Below are 14,266 nucleotides of genomic sequence, written 5' to 3'. Positions count from 1 at the left end.
ATGTGATGACATCATCACAGGGATGATATCCCAAGACAACAGATCAAGTCTTAACTTTCTGCCGGAATACAACACATTTAGATCAGATCGCATCTTCAATTCTTTCCTTCCTCCAACTTTTAGTTTGCTGACCCTTGTCAGTCCAATGTTACCTTGACTTAAAAGTGCCACTAAAACACAAACGCAGATTTCAGTTACCCTCTAAAATGTACATATCCACACACGAATACTACATTTCAGTCACTATCCTTTATTAATCATTTCATTTCCAGTATTTACATTCTCATGTGTTACTCTTATACAAGAATGAATGTCAATATTCAATATTTGAATGCATGATGTGCTGGAGTTCTGAAGTATTAAAATAACCCAAGGGTCTGTCTGTGCAGCTGCTGCGTTCCTCCTTTGGAAGATGGATTAGCAAGGCAAACATTCTCCTTTTCGGCCGCGACCTGACCCGCAGCGCTTCGACTTCTGAACTAATCACTGCCTTTCAAAAAGTCATTCTCACTGTCTGCCGGGCATTCCGCGTTTAAGTCGCTTCAGTCGTTAGAGGAGACCACTCACTGGGTCCACATGCCACTCACTTGCAGAACTGCTGGTGGGAAGTAACCAAGTACAAATATCTTGGTACTGGAAGTACATTTTTCAGGCAGCTGTTCTTTATTTTTGGCACAACAAATTCTTCCATTTTTTTTTTTTAATATTGTGCCAAGTTATTCTGTGCAAATTAACTTGAATTTACAATATTACAGTTGGCTCTTAGTACACAATGCACAAAGTTCAATTTTGGTAAATCTGCGATGGATTAACGCCATTGTATATTGATTTGCTCTACAATGTAATTGAATTAGGACCTCAGGCATGGAATGCATTTAACTCGTAAATCAAGGCACGACTAATGCACTAATAATAGCACACTGATAACAATTGGGATCTCATGGAACGACCGGTCACCGATTGGTCGTGTGTCCGTTTGACACGACACAGATGAGCGACATGTTCAGACGCTTGTCTTAGGGTGGCTTACGCCAATCAGAAGCCAACGGTATGTGCAATCAGTGAATAACTGCTGGCCACCAGGCCAGCCTCTCCGTCTGGCTTTCGCAGTGACGCCCCGAACGACGGCCTAATCTCCCATGAGCCCCCAAAATGAGGCCTGTAAGCCGGGGCCCTGGAGTGATCATTGGTTTATAATGCGGGATGCAGAGAGTTAACATGCTTAAAAGTGACACACGCTGGCTAAACATAGAGAAAATGGACATAGTTGTGCCCCAAATATAGCAGAGGAAGGCGGACAAAGAGGCGAGGGTCCCGTATAAAAGCGGACTGCGGTCATATGCGCTGGAGACTGTCGGCAAATTGCGTGGTTATAATCTTCACCACTTCTTAAGGACTTCCTCAGACAGCACTCGTGTGAGTATGACATCACTGGTTTCAGATGAAATCAAGTGTCCTGACCCTGTGGAAGAAATGACCTGTTTTGATCTATAGTCGTCCCTCGCCAAATTGCCGTTGACTTTCTCTCGTCTCACGGACTTGTGGATTTTCTAATCATACAATTTTATTTCGCTCTTGCTGATGCCCCAGGAATCCCGAGAGAGAAGATGAGTGATGCCGAGATGGAAGTATTTGGGCTGGCCGCACCCTACCTGCGCAAAACTGAGCGGGAACGAATCGCGGCCCAGAACATGCCGTTCGACGCCAAGGTGGCCGTCTTTGTACCCGACCCCAAACACGAGTACGTGAAGGGCAAGATAACAAGCCAAAATGGCACCAGCGTCAGCGTGGAGACGGAAGGCGGCAAGGTGGGACTATTTGGGGGCCGTTTCGTCCCTTCCCTAACTCAGTGCTAACCAATCTGCTGTTTGCCTATATGTGCCATGGCAGACTGGCGACCAGTCAGTTGTTTGTCAATATACCCTTGTCATAAAATCGACTCCGGTACATTGCTGTGTTCAGATGGTGACGGTGCACCAGGACGACCTTCGGCCCATGAACCCGCCAAAATTTGATAAAATCGAGGATATGGCTCGTCTGACGCATCTTCACGAGCCGGCCGTGCTCTTCAACCTCAAAGAGCGATATGCTGCCTGGATGATTTACGTGAGGGCAAGCGCCTTGGGAAAGCCATTTGAACACTTATTCAGAGTGCTAATACTTTGTCTGCTTCCCCTAGACATACTCTGGTCTTTTCTGCGTGACCGTTAATCCGTACAAGTGGTTGCCCGTCTACAACCCCGAAGTGGTGGCGGCTTATCGCGGGAGGAAGCGTCAGGAGGCCCCCCCGCACATCTTCTCAATTTCTGACAATGCCTACCAGTATATGCTCACAGGTGAACTCCATCAAATCCCGCAAATACTGTAGACTGTACAGACGGAACTCCCACAACCTAATCAAACTCAAACTTACTTCGCATGTAATTTCTATTTTCAGATCGAGAGAATCAATCTATCCTCATCACGTGAGTTATGCGCAACCTCATCAAACACTTTTCTAAAAATGTCCCACTTGATCACATCTAGTGGCATGCTCATTGTCCCTTTATGGTGTTAGAGGCGAGTCCGGCGCGGGTAAGACAGTCAACACCAAGCGAGTGATCCAATACTTTGCGACAATCGCATCGTTGGGAGACTCCAGTAAGAAGGAGCAACTTCCTGACAAAGTGCAGGTGAAGCCTTACAAATAGGAGTAAGCATATTCAAACATTTGAGCTGAGTTCAATGTCCTCACTATCAGGGAACGCTAGAGGATCAAATCATCCAAGCCAACCCTCTGCTGGAAGCTTTTGGGAATGCCAAGACTGTGAGGAATGACAACTCATCTCGATTTGTGAGCTCCGACTCCACCTGTTTCCTTGGGATCATGTCACAATGTGCCTCTAATCTTCAATAATGAGAACCTTTCATTCATCTACACTGCATATCTTCAATTACTATGCAAATCTATCTGCACCTTAAAAATTTGAAATGGGTTTTTTCACACAATTATTTTCACCATTGAAATCTTTCCACCAAAAAAATACGAAAAAAAAATCAACACATAAAAAGTCTGAAAATATATGAATTGAAATTCAAACTTAGGTGGCACAGATATGCTTTCATAAATCACAAACATCACAAGTGATTACCACAAAACTAAATGATGATTCTAAATCTTTCTGCAGGGGAAATTTATCCGGATCCACTTTGGGACAAAGGGCAGGTTGGCATCGGCTGATATTGAAACGTGTACGTTTGCTTTCATTGTCCATAAAATGCAACACAATGGATGCCGTTTTATTGCTAGCTTAATGCTAACAATAATGCAAAACCCTTAATTCGGGTTAAGGTAAATCAGCATCGATGTTATGGTGATGCTAACCCTTCAAATAACTGCTACCTTAACATGGCTGGAGCACCTAACACAAAAAGAGCATGTTTGATTTAGATCTGTTGGAGAAATCCCGGGTGACCTTCCAACTGCCGGCAGAGAGGAGCTACCACATCTTCTACCAGATCATGTCCAACAAGAAGCCTGATCTCATCGGTAAAACCTCACTTTGGATGACAAGCTATGACGGTGCACCGATCAAGTTGCTGTTGTTCCTCTTCCAGACATGCTGCTGATCACATCCAATCCGTTCGACTATCCCTTCATAAGCCAAGGCGAGATCAGCGTGCCGAGCATCAATGATGCGGACGAGCTGATGGCCACAGATGTACGTTTTGAAACGGTCATAGGCACTTTCAGTCGAATAGAATTGCAAGGGCTAAACTTGATGCCGTGTACCCCAGAGTGCCATCGACATCCTGGGCTTCAACGCAGAAGAGAAGCTTGGCATCTACAAGCTCACTGGAGCTGTGATGCATAACGGGAACATGAAGTTCAAGCAGAAGCAGCGTGAAGAACAAGCTGAACCTGATGGCACTGAAGGTAAAGTCCCACGGTGTTTTTCCATCAGAAGAATGCCAAATGACCACGAGACAACTGCTTCTAATCTCATCTCACAGTGGCTGACAAAGTTGCCTACCTCATGGGGCTGAATTCCGCTGACCTGCTCAAGGCTCTGTGCAATCCCAGGGTGAAGGTCGGCAATGAGTATGTCACTAAAGGCCAGACGCCTCAACAGGTACACTTCCTACATGCTTTCCATGTCAAACTACTACTAACCCACCTGGATTGATACCCTGCTGTGGTTCCCAGGTGAACAACGCTATGGGTGCCCTGTCCAAGGCTGTATATGAGAAGCTCTTCCTGTGGATGGTCACCAGGATCAACCAGCAGCTTGATACCAAACTCCCGAGGCAACACTTTATTGGCGTGTTGGATATAGCAGGGTTTGAAATTTTTGAGGTAACTACAAACAGTCCTCTTGGTATTACATCTAATTCACCATGATGACTCCAGTTCCTCAGTGCGCAACCCCCTGCCCATTATTTACAAACGTTCATAATTGGCCTATTGTCATTATTGATGAAATACTGTGTTAAATACAGATGAACAGTCTGGAGCAGCTGTGCATCAACTTCACCAATGAGAAGCTGCAGCAGTTCTTCAACCACCACATGTTTGTGCTGGAACAAGAAGAATACACAAAGGAAGGCATCGAATGGGAGTTCATTGACTTTGGCCTGGACCTGGCAGCCTGCATCGAGCTTATTGAGAAGGTCCATCACATGTTATCCGTCTTTTAAACAACCCTTGTCACATTTTTGCATTGTTGAATTCCTGACTCCTTATCGACACTCAATGAATCTTGTCAACTTTCCATCCTGCAGCCAATGGGTATCTTCTCCATTCTGGAAGAGGAGTGCATGTTTCCAAAGGCCACGGACATGTCCTTTAAGAACAAACTTTACGACCAACACCAGAGCAAGAACACCATCTTCCAGAAGCCCAAACCTTCCAAAGGAAAGTCCGAAGCTCACTTCTCACTAATGCACTACGCTGGCACGGTGGACTATAACCTCAGCGGCTGGTTGGAGAAGAACAAGGACCCATTGAACGACACTGTGGTGCAATTATACCAAAAATCATCCATCAAGTTGCTCTCCCAGCTCTTTGCAACATACTCCTCAGTGGACGGTCAGTTCTCTGCTCACGAATCGCAAAAGTAGCACAACCAAAACACATACTATTTCATCACATGTTGGTTTGTCATTGTAGCTGATGGAAGCAAGAAAAGCTTCAAGAGAAAGGGTTCATCTTTCCAGACGGTCTCTGCACTTTTTAGGGTAAGAAGAGTTTAGGAGAAAGAATCAAGTGGATAACCAGTTTGATAACCAGTTCAACCATCTGCTGTGCTAGAAAATACAAAAAAAAAATTAGTTAACCCAATCACGTATTAGTCCTTCGTTGTTGACTTCCTACAGGAAAACCTCAACAAGCTGATGGCCAACCTCAGGTCAACACATCCACACTTTGTCAGGTGCATCATCCCTAATGAGACAAAGACTCCTGGTAAGGACAAATACGCTTGTCAGTGTGAAGACAAACTAACACCAGGATTGTTCTCACAGGGGCGATGGACCACCATCTGGTTCTGCATCAGCTTCGCTGTAACGGTGTACTGGAAGGAATCCGGATCTGTCGGAAGGGATTCCCCAGTAGAATCCTCTATGGAGACTTCAGACAGAGGTAGCACATCTGCTGCTACGATCATACAGTGAACCCCCGTTCCGAAAGACTAAAAGCTCTGCTATAGTGGGGGGTTTACTGTACTTTTGCACCAGGTACAGGATTCTTAATGCCAGCGCCATCCCTGAGGGACAGTTCATGGATAGTAAGAAGGCATCAGAGAAACTACTGTCTTCCATTGACGTGGACCACGCCCAGTACAGATTTGGATATACAAAGGTATTCATCAGAAAGCTTAGCTGGTGGTTGCTCTTTTGCGCTGCTGATGATGCTCTTAACTCCCTACAGGTCTTCTTCAAAGCAGGCCTCCTGGGCCTTCTCGAAGAGATGAGGGATGAGCGTCTGGCCGTGTTGATGACTCGTATCCAGGCTGTGGCCAGAGGTTACGTCACCAGGTTGAAGCTCAAGGAGATGGCAAAGAAAAGGTCTTTGAGAGACAGACTCATTTCCCTAATTACAAAAATAACAACAGAACCACATTATCTTGTAACGGACTCCATTTTGTGTTACCGTGTGACTGCTGCCTTCAAATGTCTACAATCCATAACTATAGTACTGTTGTAATAGCTAATGTTCATGCCCAAAGGGTTTGAGTTATTTGCTACTAAAATGTTGTCCACGTTGGGCGCTCTCCAGAGAGTCCATTTTCATCATCCAGTACAACATCCGCTCATTCATGAACGTGAAGAATTGGCCTTGGATGAGGCTCTTCTTCAAGATCAAACCTCTACTGCGGTGTGCCGAGGCGGAGAAGGAGATGCAGAGTTTGAGAGAGGAACTTGCGCGGCTCAAGGAGGACCTGGCCAGGTCTGAGGCTCGAAGGAAAGACATGGAGGAGAAAACAGTGGGGCTCGTCCAGGAAAAGAATGATCTTCACTTTCAAATCCAAGCAGTATGTCAACACATATTTTGGGAAATATTTAATGTGAAGCTGAAGGAGGTCCAGAGCAGAGCTGGGGGACAATGACTTGACTCAAATTGCTTGATATTTAGTTTAACCATCACTTGAATTCCAGAAATGTTGCGACGGTAACTTGGGACTTGCTTAAAACTTACTTGATGTACTGCAGGAACGGGAGAACCTGTGCGATGCCGAGGAGAGGTGTGAAGGTCTGATCAAGAGTAAGATTCATCTGGAGGCTAAAGTCAAAGAATTCTCAGAAAGGTTGGAAGAAGAAGAGGAGATCAATGCAGACATTACGGCAAGGAGGCGAAAGCTGGAGGATGAAAGTGCGGAGCTCAAACGGGACGTCGACGATCTGGAGCTGATCGTTGCCAAAGTCGAGAAGGAGAAACATGCTACAGAAAACAAGGTTACCAACACATCTTCCAAGAATTTGCAACTCGGGCATTTTTATTCTATTTCTTCTGTTATGTAGGTCAAGAACTTGATGGAGGAGTTAACCATGTTGGAGGATAATCTGATGAAGTCCTCCAAGGACTATAAAGCCTTGCAGGAGGTTCACGAGCGGACGCGTGATGACCTCCAGACTGAAGAAGATAAAGCCAATGTTCTAATGAAGACAAAGATTAAGTTGGAGCAACAGGTTGACGATGTAGGTTTCCCACAAATTCAACAGGTCTGCTCCTCAATAGTGTCTCGATGAGGTGCAGACTTATTTGTCTCTATCAGCTGGAGGGCTTACTGGAGCAGGAGAAGAAAGTGAGAGCTGACTTGGAGCGATCCAGAAGAAAGCTCGAGGGAGACCTTAAGCTGAGTCAGGAGACCATTATGGACTTTGAGAATGAGAAGATGCAGATGGAGGACGGACTCAATAAGTACCGTGTCTTATACAGTTTTATATCGTTTTTGAGAGTATCTTCCATATAACATGTTAGATTTCGGTTCTATCTGAGGAAACTCAACTATATTCATTCTTCAGAAAAGATTTGGAAATCAGAAACCTGCACAACAAAGTGGAGGATGAGCAAGCCCTCACCACGCAGCTGCAAAAGCAGATTAAAGAACTTCAGGTTTGCTTGCAGACAGTACGCATATATACTACTCACTAAAGTTTGGAGATGTCAGGGGTGATATTTTGGGATGATCTTAAAATGCGCTATAACTTTTACAAGTAGACTTAATTTGACCAACTGTTGAGAGAAGAGAAGGTCAAACAATTTTTATCAATATTTTAATTTCACCACATAGCCAACTTTTTGTGAGTAGTGCATTTTTAAAAGTGTTCATCATTGACGCTAGAGTGAAGCGAATGTTTTCCGTAGGCTCGCATAGGTGAGCTAGAGGAAGAAACAGAATCAGAGCGCGCCACCAGGGCCAAAGCGGAGAAGCAAAGGTCGGATCTCTGCAGGGAGCTGGAGGAGATCAACGAGAGGCTGGAGGCGGCCGGAGGAGCCACCAACGCTCAGCTGGAAATGAACAAGAAGCGTGAGGCCGAGTTACAGAGGCTGCGTCGTGACCTGGAAGAGGCCACCCTACAGCACGAAGCCGTCACCGCGGCTCTACGCAAGAAGCAGGCGGACAGCGTCGCACACCTCGGAGAACAAATTGACAATCTACAGCGAATCAAGCAAAAGCTAGAGAAGGACAAAAGTGAACTGAAGATGGAGCTCGAGGACATGGCGAGCCATATGGAGACTGTTGTGAAGAGCAAGGTAAGAAATGGGATTTGCGTGAGAAGTTTCCTGTGCTAGAAGGCGCTCACAAAGTGGAACATTCCAGTCCAACATGGAGAGGACCTGCCGCAACCTTGAAGAACAAAATAGCGAGTACAAGACCAAGGTGGATGAAGCCCAGAGAACCCTCAGCGACTACGCCACTACCACTGCACGACTGCAGACGGAGAATGGTCAGTTCATGGCACAGGTGACAGAAGTATTCAGAAAGTAGAGATACTTGGGTTGGACAAAAAATAATAGAAGTACTGATTTGACACCAGCAAGTTTTCATCTTTTATACTCCAGTGCCGTCTTGGTGCCAAGTTATGTTTTTTGTTGTTTGAGTAGGCGAACTTTCTCGACTGGCGGAGGAGAAAGAAGCTGCGCTAAACCAGATGAACAGAAGCAAAGCAGCCATCAGTCATCAGATTGAAGAACTCAAGAGACTTCTGGATGAAGAAATTAAGGTCTGCGTTCTACGGTCATAGTTGGTTGTGTTTTTGGGTGGGCTGGACCTCAAGGTACCGTATTTCCCGGACTATAAGGTGCACCGGACTATAAGGCGCACCTTCAATAAATGGCCCATTTTAAAACTTTGTCCATATATAAGGCGCATCGTACTATAAGAGACAGTCCTGTATAGGGTCTGACCATTCACCCCGACATTCCATGAACCATTACCATTGTGAATGAACTTGTAAATATGTAACTATATCCTTTGCAGATAGGTTGATATTGCAAATGAGAATCTGTTGTCAATTGCACTACCAGAAAAGTTAAAGATTAAAATAATAACAAATTAACAATTTTATGAAAGTTGAATGAATTTTTCATTAGATGTATTAAGTTTGTTTTATTGTTGTTATTGTTGTATGAATAAGAAGGGTGATATTGGTGTTTGTGACAGCAGTAAACAGGCCAGGGTGCATCATGTCAGATTTTTAATCCAAATCAAATCATTCTCCATTTTATCTTTTTTATTTCAACTTCAGACGCAACAAATTACTTTATAATCACAAAATAATGATCCATAGTCTTTTTGATTCATGATTCATAGTCTTCAGCGGGCCACTTATGATTGATTTTATGACACAATGCATCGGGCCAGTTTAAATTTAGACCAGAATTTGGTCCATATATAAGGCGCACTGGACTATAAGGCGCACTGTCGGCTTTTGAGAAAATTTTAGGTTTTTAGGTGCACCTTATAGTCCGGAAATACGGTACCATATATATATATATATACATATACAAACACAGACATTGTATTGTTGTTTTTTATAGGAAAAAAATGCCCTCGCACACAGTTGTCAGTCTTCCCGTCATGACTGCGATCTTCTAAGGGAACAATATGAAGAGGAACAGGAGGCGAAAGCTGAACTGCAGCGTTCCCTCTCCAAGGCTAACTGTGACGTGGCCCAGTGGAGAAGCAAGTATGAGACAGATGCCATACAACGCACCGAGGAATTAGAGGAAGCCAAGTAAGGACCAAGTTTGTGTTTCAAACAATGCTTGCATACTGCAGGCAAGCTCTCAATTTCATCAGTCAATATATTTTACCAGTCAATCGCTCCTTCTACTTTTCCAACTATTTCTCTGTGATCCACAGGAAGAGGTTGGTCCAACGACTGCAGGAATACGAGGAGTCGACAGAGATGGCAAATGCAAAAAGTGCGTCCCTGGAGAAGACCAAGCAGAGGTTGCAGGTTGAGGTGGAGGACCTGATGGTAGAGCTTGAAAGGGCAAATGCAGCCAATGCTACTTTGGATAAGAAACAGAGAAACTTTGACAAGGTATGTGGCCTTCAGATTGTTAGGCTTCTTATTATTATTTCCTCTTCTTGTTCTTGGAATGATACAATCGGATTTTGCAAAAAGACCTAAAGTTTTGAGCTGACTTTTACATCTTCACCAAACAAGAAGTCATCTCCATTCAACCTTTGTTGATACGGCTGGTTAATTCTTGATGTTGTAGGTCCTGTCTGACTGGAAGCAGAAGTGTGAGGAGTGTCATTCAGATCTGGAAGTGTCTCAGAAAGAGTCCAGAGCTCTTAGCACCGAAGTCTTTAAACTCAAGAATTCATACGAAGAAGCTTTGGAGCACCTGGAGAACATGAAGAGAGAGAATAAAAACCTTCAACGTAAGAGTGGAACACAATTGTGGAGTCATCTTATCTTGTGGAGACGTAGTGATGTTTACTCTTATTCTTTTACTCAGAGGAGATCACAGACATCAGCGAGAACATCGGACAGTCGGCTAAAATAATGCGCGAGCTAGAGAAAACTGCAAAGCAATCTGAGCAGGAGAAGAAAGACACTCAGGTGGCACTCGAAGAGGTTGAGGTTCGTGCTACGTTTTTATTTTTAAGTTGGATCAATACTTTTTTTTTATACACCAGTCGCGATTAGACTTAGTATCTGTTCTTCCTGCAGTCATCTCTGGAACACGAGGAGGCCAAAATTCTTCACCTTGAATTGGAGCTGAACCAGCTCAAATTAGAGGTTGAAAGAAAGGTGGCAGAGAAAGATGAAGAGATAGACCAGTTGAAGAGGAACCACCAAAGGACCGTGGACACCCTGCAGAGCACCCTGGAGGCCGAGACACGCAGCCGTAACGATGCCCACCGGATGAAGAAGAAGATGGAAGGGGACATAAACGAAATGGAGATTCAGCTCAGCCACGCTAACCGCCAAGCTTCTGAGGCCACAAAGCAAATGAGGAACCTTCAAATCCAGTTGAAGGTTTGCGTGCCAGTTTTGCACTGAGAAACCAAAATACAGTGACACCTTGACTTATGAGTTTAATCAATTTCATGTCCAAGTTCACAACTTGCGAGTGGTCTCATGCGTGTGTGTATCTGTCGGTTTTCAATCACCTGAGTACATTGTTGTGAATGCTCAAGGACACACAAGTCCACCTAGATGAAGCACTCCACAGTCTGGAGGACATCAAGGAACAACTAGCCATCACAGAACGCCGTAACGTTCTGATGACAACCGAGATTGAAGAGGTGACAGCGGCTTTGGAGCAGGCGGAGCGAAGTCGCAAGCTGGCTGAGCACGAATTGAGGGACACTAGCGAGAGGACTCAGCTGCTACACTCGCAGGTGAGGACATCAGACATTTAGCTTCTTGTGGTTGAGAACCTCATCCTGGGACTAAAACCTACACTTGGCATTTGACCAGTCTCTCAAGACTAGAACTTTCTCTTAGAAAGACAAGCACCTAGGTTCAGGACAGTTTGATCCATGAACATTTTCTGAGTTATGCAATGAAAAGTCTTACCAATGTTATGATGCAGAATATCGGCCTACTGAACTCTAAAAAGAAGATGGAGAGCGAATTGGCTCAGCTGCAGTCAGAGATGGAGGACACAGTCCAGGAGGCAAAGAACACCGATGAGAAGGCCAAGAAAGCCATCGCAGATGTAAATGCCGCCATCCATTTGTCATTCACGCCACGATCTGATTTACAGCTGACAAATACCTCACCCAGGCGGCTATGATGGTCGAGGAGCTGAAGAAGGAGCAGGACACCAGCGCTCATCTAGAGAGGATGAAGAAGAACCTGGAGGTGATGGTGAAGGACCTGCAGCAGCGTCTGGATGAGGCTGAAAGCCTTGCCATGAAGGGTGGGAAGAAGGAGCTCCAGAAAATGGACAAGCGGGTGAGAACATTTCAAAGATAACATAATAGCAAAGTCCAGCAGACCTCCGCTGTTAGGCACCCGCGGTTTAGTCCTATTTGCTGATTCTGATTCTGACCTACTATCCCCCATTATTTGCAGTCTACAAACAACACAGATGAATGATTTGAATTTCTTCAGGTTCGGGAGTTGGAAAAGGAACTGGAGGCGGAGCAGAAACGTGGCTGCGAGGCCATGAAAGTAGTACGCAAACATGAGCGGAAGATTAAAGAGCTGACATTTCAGGTCAGAGGGTCATCCTGGTGCCGAACGGTAGGTCCAAGGAAACATAATAATCCTAATCATTTTCCTCCTTTGTTCCAGGGAGAAGAGGAGAAGAAGAACGTGGCCAGACTTCAGGATCTAGTTGACAAACTGCAGCTGAAAGTCAAAGTATACAAACTGCAGAGTGAGGAGGCGGTGAGTGGTCCTGACCAATATTTTCATTCTGCACGTAGAAGCAAGCATTACTTTGGCACCATCCTGTGGCAGGGTTAGGTGTCTGAGGACTTTAGCTATCTCTGATCTTTAGGAGGAACAAACCAGCACCCAGCAGGCCAAGTTTCGGAAAGTACAGCACGAGCTGGACGCGGCTGAGGAACGAGCAGAGGTCGCCGAGTCGCAGTTGAATAAACTACGAGCCAAGAGCCGCGACATAGTCGGCAAAGTGGAGTAGAAAGATGTCTGAAGCGCTACTTTAGCCAGCGGTGGAATACAGCGGTAAACAGACTTACATTTTAAGTTACAAGATGTAGTTTGGTCAACTTTTTTGCTTTGTTTTGCATAATAAAATATTAAAATTTTGAGTCTAGGTGTGGTCCTACTTTGGAGAGGCTTATGATAATAGTACTAATCGTCATACATTTTATTTACGTATCAAGTCAAAGTTGCTTGAATGAATTTCAAGCTCCAACCGCAAACATGTTCTCCAACCTTGTGCTTTCAACATTTGCTAATGTACGTATTTCTCCAATAAAAGCTTTTACAAGTGCTGTACCCAAAGTCTTCATATCATGTGCAATCACAGCAACACTGACACTACGTCTCACGTACCAAAGTGAAAGCGTGAGAAGAATGCCAGAAGAGTTAAAGTTACGGCTGAGCACCTGTGTCTGTCAGCAGGGAGCTGATGAAGGTTGGACACGTCCAACATGGACAAGTAGAGGACAGACGCCATCCGCCAATCTGTCAGCACGCTTGCTGGCGTCCATTGGCCAAGATCAAGAGCAGGCTGACTGGATTGGTCATCCCATGAGCAGACATATGGACATAAAGATGTTGGTCCACTTGTGATGCACTGCTATCAGTACATGTAGGATAGAGTGAGAGTGCTGGCCTTCAATGTCATTGTTGTTTTGCTGTGTTTTGATTGGTTGGTCAGACGGTAGAGAGGTTATGACTTGGATTAATGCAAAGAAGTTCCCAGTGAAGTACCAGGAACCAAATTCAGGGGCCATCGCTGGTGTTCCCACTTGCAGTCTGCACCTCCTTAGGTTTCCCACACTCTCCCCAGCTAAATGCAGCCCGCATGTGTTGCCGTCGCCCTCTAACTTGGAAACAAGTTGGGCCTCTAACCTTGGGCCAGAGTTGTTCTTTTGTTATTTTAGTTTATTTTTTAATAATGACAGGGGGGTCCATTTTTCAAGTAAACAGCTAAACTTTGCAGTTTAACAGTGCATCGGTGATGGTTTCCCAACTGAAGCTCTTTCATTCTTAAAATTTGTCTCGCAACTCAAAGCAAAAAAAAAAAAAAACAAGCAGTGACAATGTTTATTACAGGATATCTTTACCTATCTATTGACCAGTTTTTTTTATGTGGTAGGGATGCCTCCATCATCTTTTTGCCTAGGGCCCCCTGGGGTGTCAGAAAGCCCCTGACCTTGGTTTTTACCTCGGACTCAAGAACCACCTGCTTCATCTCCTTCAAGACAGCTTTCTTGGATTTAGAGGCCTAAGCTTCCAGTAGTGGTCACACCACACTGATGTCTTCTCCCAAAACTAATTCCACAAAATAAAACCTGTAAACCCAAAAATGTTGTTGGTCGGGTGGCTGGAAAGTATTTCAATGGGGAACATAATTTGATATCAGAGTATGTTTAAGCCACGATGTCAATGAAGTAGCTCACGGCAGCGATGAGTGGACATAAAAATAGAGCTGAAAGATCATCACCTGTCGCCAAAGATGTCTTGCTGCTAAGATCCCGGAAGAGCCATTTTAAGATGGCTAAGATTGGTAATGCGGCAGGATTGACATTAGAAAAGTCACATTGCCAAGTTTGGAATGTCTGCTTTGCGTGTGAAGCAAATGATGCTGATAAAAGAAAGCTCCTGCTGTCCACTCGTT

The 14,266-nt window shown here is 44.7% G+C and overlaps 1 long non-coding RNA gene and 1 pseudogene across 4 annotated transcripts in view; one reads left to right on the top strand and one right to left on the bottom strand.

The window, feature by feature from the left end:
- Positions 1-14,266, bottom strand: part of LOC148383797 (uncharacterized) — a 33,694-nt gene that overhangs the window by 9,409 nt on the left and 10,019 nt on the right. Inside the window, exon 3 of one of the 3 annotated variants that reach the window (XR_015853325.1) lies at positions 334-598. The exons of 1 other annotated variant lie outside the window; for it this stretch is intronic. This is a non-coding gene — a long non-coding RNA (uncharacterized LOC148383797). Of the gene's footprint in view, positions 1-333; positions 599-624; positions 1,463-14,266 lie in introns of those variants that run through there. One more of the 3 variants, XR_015853324.1, reaches the window with a different exon arrangement.
- Positions 1,608-12,610, top strand: LOC148383799 (myosin-4-like; annotated as a pseudogene). The gene is made up of 38 exons (XR_015853430.1): positions 1,608-1,808; positions 1,963-2,106; positions 2,180-2,336; positions 2,438-2,465; positions 2,558-2,672; positions 2,741-2,833; positions 3,168-3,231; positions 3,431-3,529; positions 3,598-3,701; positions 3,778-3,916; positions 3,994-4,112; positions 4,187-4,336; positions 4,480-4,650; positions 4,762-5,068; positions 5,150-5,217; positions 5,356-5,443; positions 5,503-5,620; positions 5,716-5,839; positions 5,909-6,045; positions 6,257-6,512; positions 6,691-6,933; positions 7,000-7,176; positions 7,254-7,399; positions 7,504-7,594; positions 7,847-8,236; positions 8,304-8,430; positions 8,588-8,706; positions 9,524-9,720; positions 9,849-10,032; positions 10,214-10,379; positions 10,457-10,581; positions 10,672-10,980; positions 11,142-11,345; positions 11,540-11,665; positions 11,734-11,904; positions 12,064-12,168; positions 12,247-12,342; positions 12,455-12,610. The product of XR_015853430.1 is annotated as a myosin-4-like (transcript).

Source organism: Syngnathus floridae, chromosome 17, assembly GCF_059516105.1.
Source record: "Syngnathus floridae isolate MCC-2025c chromosome 17, RoL_Sflo_1.0, whole genome shotgun sequence".
NCBI lineage: Eukaryota > Metazoa > Chordata > Actinopteri > Syngnathiformes > Syngnathidae > Syngnathus > Syngnathus floridae.
The sequence above is the reverse complement of the archived record's forward strand: the minus strand, read 5'-3'. Positions and strand labels throughout refer to the sequence as shown.